At 43.7% G+C, this 12,701-nt stretch overlaps 1 protein-coding gene across 2 annotated transcripts in view; it reads right to left on the bottom strand.

Moving 5' to 3' along the window:
• Positions 1-12,701, bottom strand: part of lztr1 (leucine zipper like post translational regulator 1) — a 340,836-nt gene that overhangs the window by 98,407 nt on the left and 229,728 nt on the right. The window lies entirely within an intron of this gene.

Genomic DNA, 12,701 nt, shown 5'->3' with positions numbered 1-12,701 from the left:
ATTGGATACTAAGGAAGTCCATGGGATTATTGACGGACTTGTGGGTAAGAAAAGACTTTTACTTATATAGTGCTTCGCATGACCTCAGGGCAACCCAAAGCAATTTACAGTCAACTTGTAAGTATAGTCACTGTTCTAATGTAGGAGGGGTGACAGAAGAATTTATAGGCAAGAGAGAAGGTACTGAACAGTTAGGAGTTACTGAACGTTTAACAGAGTCATAGAGTTATACAGCACAGAAACAGGCCCCTTTGACCCATCGTGTCCGTGCCGGCCATCAATCACTTATCTATTCTAATCCCATTTTCCAGCCTTGGCCTGTAGCCTTGTATGCTATGGTGTTTCAAATGCTCATCTAAATACTTCTTAAATGTTGAGGGTTCCTGCCTCCACCACCCCTTCAGACAGTGTGTTCCAGATTCCAATCACCCTCTGGGTGAAATTTCTTTTCCTCAAATCCCCTCTCAACCTCCTGCCCCAAACCTTAAATCTATGCCCCCTGGTTATTGACACCTTCGCTAAGGGAAAAAGTTTTTTTCCTATCTACCCTATGTCCCTCATAATTTTGTACACCTCAATCAGGTCCCCCCTCAGCCTTCTCTGCTCTAAGGAAAACAACCCTAGCCTATCCAGTCTCTCTTCATAGCTGAAATGCTCCAGCCCAGGTAACATCCTGGTGAATCTCCTCTGCACCCTCTCCAGTGCAATCACATCCTTCCTATAGTGTGGCGACCAGAACTGTACACAGTACTCCAGCTGTGGCCTAACTAGCGTTTTATACTGCTCCATCATAACCTCCCTGCTCTTATATTCAATGCCTCAGCTAATAAAGGCAAGTATCCCATATGCTTTCCTAACCACCTTGTCTACCTGTGCTGCTGCCTTCAGTGATCTATGGACTACACCAAGGTTCCTCTGACCCTTCGTACTTCCTAGGATCCTACCATCCATTGTATATTCCCTTGCCTTGTTAGACCTCCCAAAATGCATCACCTCACACTTCTCAGGATTAAATTCCATTTGCCACAGCTCTGCTCATCTTACCAGCCCATCTATATCATCCGGTAATCTAAGGCTTTCCTCCTCACTATTTACAACACCACCAATTTTCGTGTCGTCTGTGAACTTACTGATTATACCTCCTATAATCATGTCTAAATTATTAACGTATACTACAAAAAGCAAGGGTCCCAGCACCGACCCCTGCAGTACACCACTGGTCACAGGTTTCCTATCGCAAAAACAACCCTCAACCATGTAGAGTTATGGACATGTTTGTGAGGGGTTAAGGGATTTATATACAGTAGAGGGTTTATACAGGGTTATTAATGGATCTGTATGCCGTATGGACTTTATCTGGGGTTACTGGCCCATTATGCCTGAGCCAGCTGTTTGCTAGAGTTTTCCAATTAATCCCCGCTTTTTTCCCCATACCCCTGAAATTCTTTCAAATATTTATACAATTCCCTTTTGAATGTTCTACTGAATCTGCTTCCACCACCCTTTCAGACAGTGCATACCAGATCATAACTCACTGTAAAAGCGTTTCCTCTTATTGCCTTTTTTTTGCCAATCACCTGAAATCTGTGTCCTCTGGTTAGCAACCATTCTGCGACTGGAAACAGTTTCCCTTTATTTACTCTATTAAAACCATTCATGATCTTGACCACCTCTATTAAATATGCTCTTAATCCTCTCTGCTCTAAGGGAAAACAGCTTCTCCAGTCTCTCCACCATAAGTGACGTACCTCATCCCTGGTACCTTTCTAGGAAATCTCTTTAAATCTCTTTTGCATCCTCTCTAAGCCTTCCTAAAGCATGGTGCCAGGAATTGAACAATATTCCAGCTGAGACCTAACCAGTGTTTTATAAAGGTTTAGTGAAACTTCCTTGCTTTTGTACTCTCTGCTTCTATTAATAAAGCCAAGGATCCAATATACCTTTTTAACCACCTTCCCAACTTGCCTGCCACCTTCAAAGATTTGTGTACATACATCCCCAGATTTCTTCGTTCCTGCACCCACTTTAAAATTGTACCATTTAGTTTATATTACCTCTCCTTATTCTTCCTCCCAAAAGTCACACTTCTCTGTGATAATTTGCATCTGCCATGTGTCTGCCCGCTTTACCAGTCTACGTGTTCCTAAGGTCTGTTCCTATCCTTCTAATTGTTTACTACATTTCTGAGTTTCATATTAGCTGCACATTTTGAAATTATGCCGTGTATCCAAGTCCAGGTCATTAATATACATCTAAAAAAGCCAATGTCCTAATTCCAACCCCGGAGGAACACAACTATAAAACTTCCTCCAGACCGAAAAACAACTGTTGAGCACTACTCTGCTTTCTAATTCTTAGCCAATTTTGTATCCATGCTGCCACTGCCCCTTTATTCCAATGGACTTTAATCTTGCTAATTATGTGGCACTCTATCAAGCGCTTTTGAGGTCATTCAGCCCCTTGAGCCTGCTCCACCACTTAAGATGATCATGGCTGATCCTCTACCTCAGTTACACCTTCCTACACTATCCCCATACCCCTTGATTCCCTTAGTATCCAAAAGTCTATTGATCTCTGTGTTGAATATACTCAAAAGACTGATCATTCATAACCCACTTCGGTAGAAAATCCCAAAGATTCCAACCCTTTGAATGAAAAAATTTCTCTTCATCTTAGTCCTAAATGGGTCCACCCCTTATTTTGAGATTGCGACTCCTAGTTCTAGACTACCCAGCCAGGAGAAATATCCTGCCAGCATCTACCCTATCAAGCCCCTTAAGGATTTCATATGTTTCAAAAAAAAAATCACCTCTCATTCTTCTAAACTCTCGGGAATATAGGCCTAGTTAACTCAATCTCTCCTATAGGACAATCCCGATCCTAGGAACCAGTCTAGTAAACCTTTGTTGCACTCCCTCTAAGGGAAGATAAGATGACCAAAGCTATACACAGGAGTCTAGGTGTGGTCTCACCAAGGCCCAATACAATTGCATGAAGACTTCTTTACTCTTATACTCCAAGCCCTTTGTAATAAAGGCCAGCAAACCATTTGCTTTCCTAATTGCTTGCTGTACCTGCATGTTAACTTTCTGTTGTGTACAAGGACACCCAGTTTGCTTCGAACATCAACATTTCCCACTCTCACATCTTTTCTGTTTTTCTATTGTTCCCAAGTGGATAACTTAACATTTTACCATTATATACCATCTGCCACATTGTTGCCCACTCACCTAACCTGTCTATAAGAACATAAGAACTAGGAGCAGGAGTAGGCAATTCAGCCTGCTCTGCCATTCAATACCAGCATGGCTGATCTCATCTCGGTCACAACTCCACTTTCCTGCCCATTCTCCATAACCCTTCAACACATTACTATTTAAAAGTCTGTCTCGTCTACTCCTCCTTAAATTTACTCAATGTCCCGGCATCCACCGCACTCTGGGGTAATGAATTCCAGACTCACGACCCTTTGAGAGAAGTAATTTCTCCTCATCTCTGTTTTAAATCAGCTACCCCTTATCCTTTTGCAGCCCTGTCTGTCCACTCAGGTGTATATAAAAGATCCCATGGCACTATTTCAAAGAAGAGCAGGGAGTTATCGCCAATGTCCTGGCCACTATTTATCCTTCAATCAACATCACAGAGATTACCTGGTCATTATCAAACTGCTGTTAGTGGGAGCTTGCTGTGCACAGGTTAGCTGTCATGTTTCCTACAATACAACAATACTACACTTCAAAAGTGCTTCATTGGCTGTAAAGCCCTATGGGACATCCTGTGGTCCTGAAAGGTGCTATATAAATGCACATCTTTCTTTCTTCGCATCCTCCTCACAGCTTACTTTCCCACCTAGCTTTGTATCGTCAGAAAACCTGCATACATCACATTCGGTTCCTTTATCGAAATCATTGATACAGATTGCGAATATTGAGGCTGAAACACTGATCCTTGCAGTAACCCACTAATAGTTTCCCTACCACTGATGTTTGACTCACTGGCCTGTAATTACCTGGTTTATCCCTACTACCCTTCATGAATAATGGTACCACATTCGCTGTCCTCCAGTCCTCTGGCACCTCTCCTGTGGCCAGAGAGGATTTGAAAATTTGTGTCAGAGTCCCTGCTATCTCCTCCCTTGCCTCACATAGCAGTCTGGTATACATCTCATCGGGGCCTGGAGATTTATCCACTTTTAAGCCCGCTAAAACGTCCTCCCTTTCAATGCTAATTTGTTCGAGTATATCACAATTCCCCTCCCTGATCTCTACACCTACATTGTCCTTCTCCATAGTGAACACAGATGAAAAGTAATAATTTAAAACCTCACCTACGTCCTCCGGCTCCACACACAGATTGCCACTTTAGTCCCTAATGGGCCCTACTCTTAAAATGGTTATCCTCTTGCCCTTAATATACTGATAAAAAGCCTTGGGATTTTCCTTTATCTTGCCCACCAGTGTTTTTCATGTCCCCTCTTCACTCTCCTAATTATTATTATTTTTTTTAAGTACCCTCCTACACTTTCTACACTCCTCTAGGGCCTCTGCTGTTTCAGCCCTCTGAATCTGCCATAAGCCTCCTTTTTTTTCCCCTTATCCAATCCTCTATATCCCTTGACATCCAGGGTTCCCTGGACTTGTTGGTCCTACCCTTCACCTTTACGGGAACATGTTGGCCCTGAACTCTCACTATTTCCTTTTTGAATGACTCCCACTGGTCTGATGTAGACTTTCCTACAAGTAGCTGCTCCCAGCCCACTTTGGCCAGAACCCGTTTTATCATATTGAAATCGGCCTTCCACCAATTCAGTACCTTTATTTCTGGTCCATCTTTGTCCTTTTCCATAACTACCTTAAATCTTAGAGAGTTATGGTCATTATCCGCGAAATGCTCCCCCCACTGACACTTCTCCGGCTTCATTCCCTAAGATTAGGTCCAGTACAGGCCCTTCTGTTGTAGGACTTTCCAGAGACAGACTTAGTGAGTGGGTAACAACGTGTCAAATGGAATATAATGTGGAAAAATGTGAGGTTATCCACTTTGGTAGAGGAATAGATGTGTAGAGTATTCCTTAAATGGTAAGAGATTAGAAAGTATAGATGTACAAAGGGACCTGGATGTCCTTATCAATAAGTCACTGAAAGCTAACATGCAGGTGCAGCAAGCAAGAAAGAAGGTTAATGGTATGTTAGCCTTTATCGCAAGATGATCTGAGTACAGGAGTAGTGAAGTCTTGCTTCAATTGTATAGAACCTTGGTTAGACTGCACCAGCTGTGTGCAGTTTTCGTCCCCTTACCTCAGGAAGGATATTACCACCATAGAGAGAGTGCAACAAAGGTTCACCAGACTTGCTCCCGGGATGGTGGGACTGTCCTATGAAGAGAGATTGAGGAAACTGGGCCTGTATTCTCTAGAGTTTCGAAGAATGAGTGGTGATCTCATTGAAACCTACTAAATACTTAAAGGGATAGACAGGGTAGGTGCAGCTAAGATGTTTCCCCTGGCTGGGGAGTCTAGAACTAGGGGACACAAATTCAAAATAAGGGGGAAACCACTCAGGACAGAGATGAGGAGAAATTTCTTTACTCAGAGGGTTGTGAACCTTTGGAATTCTCTATCCCAGAGGGTTGTGGAAGCTCAGTCATTGAGTATGTTTAAAGCAGAGATTGACAGATTTCTAATTACAAAAGACATAATGGGATATGAGGATAGTGTGGGAAAAAGGCATTGAAGTGGAAGATCAGCCATGATCATACTGAATGGCAGAGCAGGCTCGATGGGCTGAATGGCCTATTCCTGCACCTATGTTCCAAAGGGGTTTCTGTGGCGTGATTGATGATCAGGGGGTGGCGTGGCGTTATTGATGGATCAGGGCACGGCGTGGCGTTATTGATGGATCTGTGTGCAGTAAGGGGTGTCTATGGGCTTATTAAAGGATTAGTATGCAGTAAGGGGTTTCTGTGAGGTTGTTGATGGATCAACAGAACCACTGAAAAGTTATGGCACACAAAGAGGCCATTCATCAAATCGTGCCTGCGCCAGTTGAAAAAACTAGCTGCCCAATTTAATTCCACCTTCCAGCATCCGAGGCTACAGCCTTGCAGGTTACAGCACTTCAGGTGCATGTCCAGTTAGCTTTTAAATGAGTTGAGAGTTTCTGCCTCCACCACCGATCCGGGCAGCGACTTCCAGATATCCAGCACCCTCTGGGTGAAAAAGTTTTTCCTCATGTCCCCTCTAATTCTTCTACCAATCACCTTAAACCTATGCCCCCAGTAACTGACGTCTCCACTAGGGGAAACAGGTCCTTCCTGTCTACTCAATCTAGGCCCCTCATAATTTTGTACACCTCAATTAAGTCACCCCTCAGCCTCCTCTGTTCTAAGGAAAACAACCCTAGTCTATCCAATCTTTCCTCATAGCTGCAACTTTCAAGCCCTGGCAACATTCTCGTAAATCTCCTCTGCACTCTCTCCAGAACAATGATCTCCTTCCTGTAATATGGTGACCAGAACTGTACGCAATACTCCAACTGTGGCCTAGCCAGCACTTTATACAGTTCCAGCATTACATCCCTGCTTTTGCATTCTATACCTCGGCCAATGAAGGAAAGCATTCCATTTGCCTTCTTCACTTTATCTGGCCAGTTCTGATAAAAGGTCACAGACCTGAAACATTAACTCTGCTTCTCTCTCTCCACAGATCCTCCCAGACCTGCTGAGTATTTCCAGCACTTTGTTTTTATTTCAGATTCCCAGCATCCGCAGTATGTTGCTTTTATTACCACTTCATCTACCTGTCCTGCCACCTTCAGGGACCTGTGGACATGCACTCCAAGGTCTCTCGCTTCCTCTAACTCTCTCAATATCCTCCCGTTTATTGTGTATTCCCTTGCTTTGTTTGCCCTCCCCAAATGCATTACCACTTTTCTGCCCGCTCAACCAACCATTGATATCATTCTGGAGTCTACATCTATCCTCTTCACTATCAATTACACGGCCAACTTTTGTGTCATCTGCAAATTTCCCAATCATGCCTCCCACATTTAAGTCCAAATCATTAATATATATGACAAACAGCAAGGGACCCAACACTGAGCTCTGTGGAACGCCACTGGAAACCGCCTTCCATTCGCGAAAACATCTGTCGACCATTATCCTTTGTTTCTTGTCACTGAGCCAATTCTGGATCCAACTTACAACATTCCACTATATCCCTTGGACTTTTACTTTTCTGATCAGTCTGCCATGTGGGACCTTGTCAAATGCCTTACTAAAATCCATGTAGACAACATCAACTGCACTACCCTCATCAATCCTCCTTGTTACTTCCTCAAAAAATTCAATCAAGTTAGTAAGACATGACTTCCCTTCACAAATCCATGCTGACTATCCCTGATTAATCTGTGCCTTTCTAAGTGGCAGTTCATCCTGATCTCCCAGAATTGATTCTAATAACTTGCCCACCAAAGAGGTCAGACTGACCGGCCTTTAATTATTTGCTCTATCCCTCGTAGCCTTTTTAAACAATGGTACAACATTAGCAGTCCTCCAATCCTCTGGTACCTCGCCCGTATCTAGTGAGGATTTGAAGATGATGCTCAGAGCATCCGCTATTTCCTCCCTGGCTTCCTTTAACAACCCGAGATACAATCCATCCGGCCCTGGTGATTTATCCACTTTCAAGAATGTCAGGCCCTCCAGTACTTCCCCTCTCATTATGCTTATCGTATCTAAAAGTTCACACTCCTCCTCTTTAACTACAATGTCTGCATCATCCCTCTCCTTTGTGAAGACAGAGACAAAGTAGTCATTAAGAACCCTGCCCACATCTTCTGCATCCACACATAAGTTCACTTGTAAATCTGATAGGCCCTACCCTTTTCTTAGTTATCCTCTTGTTCTTAATGTACTGATAAAACAGCTTTGGCTTTTCCTTGATTTTACCTGGCAATATTTTTTCATGTCCTCTCTTTGCTTTCCGAATTTCCTTTTTCACTTCACCCCTGCACTATCTATGCTCCTCTAGGCTTTCTAAAGTACAAAGTTTTTTGTGACTTTCATAAGCTTTCTTTTTCTGCTTTATCTTACCCTGTATGCTTCTAGATAATCAGGGGGCTCTAGATTTGGCAGTACACCCTTCGTGGGGACGTGTCTACACTGTGCCTGTAGAATCTTCGCTTTTGAATGCCTCCCACTGGTTTGCCACTGATTTTCCTTCAAGTAGCTGTATCCAGTCCACTTTCGCCAGATCAGTTCTCAGGTTCGTAAAATTTGCCTTCCCTCAATTTAGAACTTTTACTCCTGTTCTATCCTTGTCCTTTTCCGTAATAATGATAAATCTAACTGTATTATGGTCACCAATCCAAAATGGTCACCCGCTGCTACTTCATCCACTTGCCCAGCTTCATTACCGAAGACTAAATCTAGAACTGTGCCCCCTCTCGTTTGGCTTGGTACATGCTGGCTAAAAAAAGTTCTCTTCAATGCAGTTCAAGAATTTTGTGCCCTTCACACTGTTTGCATCCCAGCTGATACTGGGGTAGTTGAAATCCCTTTTTTTTTGCACTCAGAAATTTGCCTACATATTTGTTCCTCTATCTCCCTCTCACTGTTTGGGTGTCTACAGTACACTCCTAGTAGTGTGGCTGCCCCTTTTTATTTCTGAGCTCAAACCATATGGCCTCATTTGATGATTTATTTAGTACATCATCCCTCCTCACAGCTTAATTGATTCTTTAACCAATAATGCTACACCCCATCCTTTTTTTTTTAAATCGCCCTCTCTATCCTGCCTGAAAACTCTATATCCAGGGATGTTGAGCTGCCATTTTGCCCCTCTTTAAGCCAAGTTTCCATTATAGCAATGTTATCATGCTGCCATGTGTCGATCTGTGCCCTCAGCTCATCGGCTTTATTTGCTATATTCTTTTAATACTATATAAATATCTTTTAATACTGCCAAATTGCTGTGCTGCACACTTTCTAACCTTTACTTCTTCTGTCTTTCAGAGTCACTCGCTAATTTTCTGCCTCCCGTTCCCTGCCCTGAATCTGTCACATCTGAAACTATCCTCATGTTCTCATCCCCCTGCCAATCTAGTTTAAACCATCCCCAACAGCACTAGCAAATGTTCTTGCAAGAATATTCATCCTGGTCTTGTTCAGGTGTAGTCATACAGCTTGTACAGGTACCAACTTCCCCAGATCCAGTCCCAGTGCCCCAAAATTTGAAGCCCTCCGTCCTGTACCACCTCTCCAGCCACACATTCATCTGGTGTATTCTCCTATTTCTATACTCACTAGCACGTGGCCTCGGGAGTAGAAACAGAGAAAAACAGCAGGATTAGGCCATTCGTCCCTTCGAGCCTGCTCTGCCATTCAATATGATCAGGGCTGATCATCCAAACTCAGTAACCTGTTCCTGCTTTCTCTCCGTATCCCTTTAGCCCTAAGAACTATATCTAACTCTTTCTTGAATATATTTAATGATTTGGCCTCAACTGCTTTCCGTGGTAGAGAATACCACAGGTTCACCACTCTCTGGCTGAAGAAATCTCTCCTCATCTCAGCCCTAAATGGCTTACCCCTTATCCTTAGACTGTGACCCTTGGTCCTGGACTCCCCCGCCATCGGGAACATCCTTCCTGCATCTAGTCTGTCCAGTCCTGTTAGAATTTTGTAGGTTTCTATGAGATCCCCTCTCATTCTTCTAAACTCCAGCGATACAAGCCTAATTGTCTCAATCTCTCTTCATACATCAGTCCTGCCATCCCAGGAATCAGTCTGTTGAACCTTCACTGCACTCCCTCCATAGCAAGAACATCCCTCCTCACATAAGGAGACCAAAACTGCAAACAATACTCCAGATGTGGTCTCACCAAGGCCTTGTATAATTGCAGCAAGACATCCTTGTTCCTGTACTCAAATCCTCTCACTATGAAGACCAACATACCATTTGCCTTCTTAACTGCCTGCTGCACCTGCATGCTCACTTTCAGCGACTGGTGCACAGACACCCAGGTCTCGCTGCACCTCCCTCTTTCCCAATCTATCGCCGTTCAGATAATAATCTGCCTTTCTGTTTTTGCCACCAAAGTGGATAACCTCATATTTATCCACATTATACTGCATCTGCCATGTATTTGCCCTCTCACTCAACCTGTCCAAATCACACTGGAGCTTCTCTGCATCCTCCTCACAGCTCACACTCCCACCCAGCTTTGTGTCATCTGCAAACTTGGAGATATTACATTTAATTCTCTCATCTATATCATTAATATACATTGTGAATAGCTGGGGTCATAGTCATAGAGATACAGCACTGAAACAGGCCCTTCGGCCCACTGAGTCTGTGCTGACCAACAACCACCCATTTATACTAATCCTACAGTAATCCCATATTCCCTACCACCTACCTACACTAGGGGCAATTTACAATGGCCAATTTACCTATCAACGTGCAAGTCTTTGGCTGTGGGAGGAAACCGGAGCACCCGGCGGAAACCCACGCGGTCACAGGGAGAACTTGCAAACTCCACACAGGCAGTACCCAGAATCGAAGCCAGGTCCCTGGAGCTGTGAGGCTGCGGTGCTAACCACTGCGCCGCCCCTAGCACTGATCTCTGAGGTACCCCACTAGTCACTGCCTGCCACTTGGAAAAAGACTTGTTTATTCCTACTCTTGGTTTCCTGTCTGCCAACCAGTTCTCTATCCATGTCAGTACCTTACCCCTAACCTCATGAGCTTTACTTTTGCACGCTAATCTCTTATGTGGGACCTTATCAAAAGCCTTCTGAAAGTCCAAATACACCACATCCACTGGTTCTCCCTTATCTATTCTACTAGTTACATCCTCAAAAAATTCCAGTAGATTTGTCAAGTATGGTTTCCCTTTCGTAAATCCGTGTTGACTTTGATCCTGTCATTGTTTTCCAAGTGCTCTGCTATTACATCTTTTATAATGGATTCTAGCATTTTCCCCACTACTGATGTCAGGCTAACCGGTCGACAATTCCCTGTTTTCTCCCTACCTCCTTTTTTAAATAGTGGGGTTACGTTAGCTACCCTCCAATCTGTTGGCACTGTTCCAGAGTCTACAGAATTTTGAAAAATAACCAGCAATGCATCTACTATTTCTAGGGCCACTTCCTTAAGTACTCTGGGATGTAGATTATCAGGCCCTGGGGATTTATCGGCCTTCAATCCCATCTATTTCCCTAACACCATTTCCCTACTAATACTGATTTCATACAGTTCTTCCTTCTCACTAGACCCTATGTTCCCCAGCATTTCTGGGAGGTAATCTGTGTCCTCCTTTGTGAAGACAGAACCAAAGTATCTATTTAATTGGTCTGTCATTTCTTTCTGCCCTATTATAAATTCCCCCGTTTCTGACTGTAAGGGACCCACATTTGTCTTCACTAATCTTTTTCACTTCACATATCTATAGAAGCTTTTACAGTCAGTTTTTATGTTCTCTGCAAGCTTACTCTCATACTCTATTTTCCCCTTCTTAATCAATCCCTTTGTCCTCCTTTGCTGAATTCTAAACTGCTCCCAATCCTCAGGTTTGCTGCTTGTTTATTTTTAATTTTTATTTGGAGATACAGCACTGAAACAGGCCCTTCGGCCCACCGAGTCTGTGCCGACCAAGAACCACCCATTTATACTAACCCTACAGTAATCCCATATTCCCTACCACCTACCTACACTAGGGGCAATTTACAATGGCCAATTTACCTATCACCTGCAAGTCTTTGGCGGTGGGAGGAAACCGGAGCACCCGGCGAAAACCCACGCAGTCACAGGGAGAACTTGCAAACTCCGCACAGGCAGTACCCAGAATTGAACCCGGGTCCCTGGAGCTGTGAGGCTGCGGTGCTAACCACTGCGCCACTAGATTAAAGTCACCCATAATTACAGTTGCACCCTTATTGCATGTGTCTCTAATTTCCTGTTCAATGCCATCCTCTACACCACCACTGTTGTTGTTTGGGGGACCCTCATCAATGTTTTCTGCACCTTGGTGTTTCTTAGCTCCACCCATACAGATTCCACATCAGGATTCTCTGAGCTAATATCCTTCCTCACTATTATATTGATTTCCTCTTTTAATAACAACGCTACTCCACCTCCTTTCCCTTTTTGCCTGTCCTTCCTAAAGATCGAATACCCTTGGATATTCAGTTTCCATCCTTGGTCACCCTGCAGCCATGTCTCCGTAATCACAACTACATCGTATCCATTTACATCTATTTGCGTGGTTAATTTGCCTACCTTATTGCGAATACTCCATGCATTGAGACACAATGCCTTGAGGCTTGTCTTTTTAACATTCTTAGTCATCTCAGCATTATTTCGGACTATGGTCCTACTTGTTTCTTGCCCTTGATTTCTTTGCCTTCCACTTTTGTCATTTTGTTTCCTGTCTTTATCCTTGTTTCCTCCTCCTCAGTCTCCCCACTCAGGTTCCCATCCCCCTGCCATTCTAGTTTAAATCCTCCCCAACAGCACTAGCAAATGCCCCTGCGAGGACATCGGTTCTGGTCCGGAGATTACTACCTTTGAAGTCCTGCTAATGTTTTTCCTAACTCCCTAAATTCAGCCTGCAGGACCTCATCCCTCTTTCTACCTATATCATTGGTATCAATGTGGACACAAACCCTTGCCCTCCAGAATGCTCTGAAGCCGCTTGGCG

Source organism: Heterodontus francisci, chromosome 23 (genome assembly GCF_036365525.1).
Source record: "Heterodontus francisci isolate sHetFra1 chromosome 23, sHetFra1.hap1, whole genome shotgun sequence".
Lineage (NCBI taxonomy): Eukaryota > Metazoa > Chordata > Chondrichthyes > Heterodontiformes > Heterodontidae > Heterodontus > Heterodontus francisci.
This window is presented reverse-complemented; position numbering and strand designations above follow the sequence as displayed.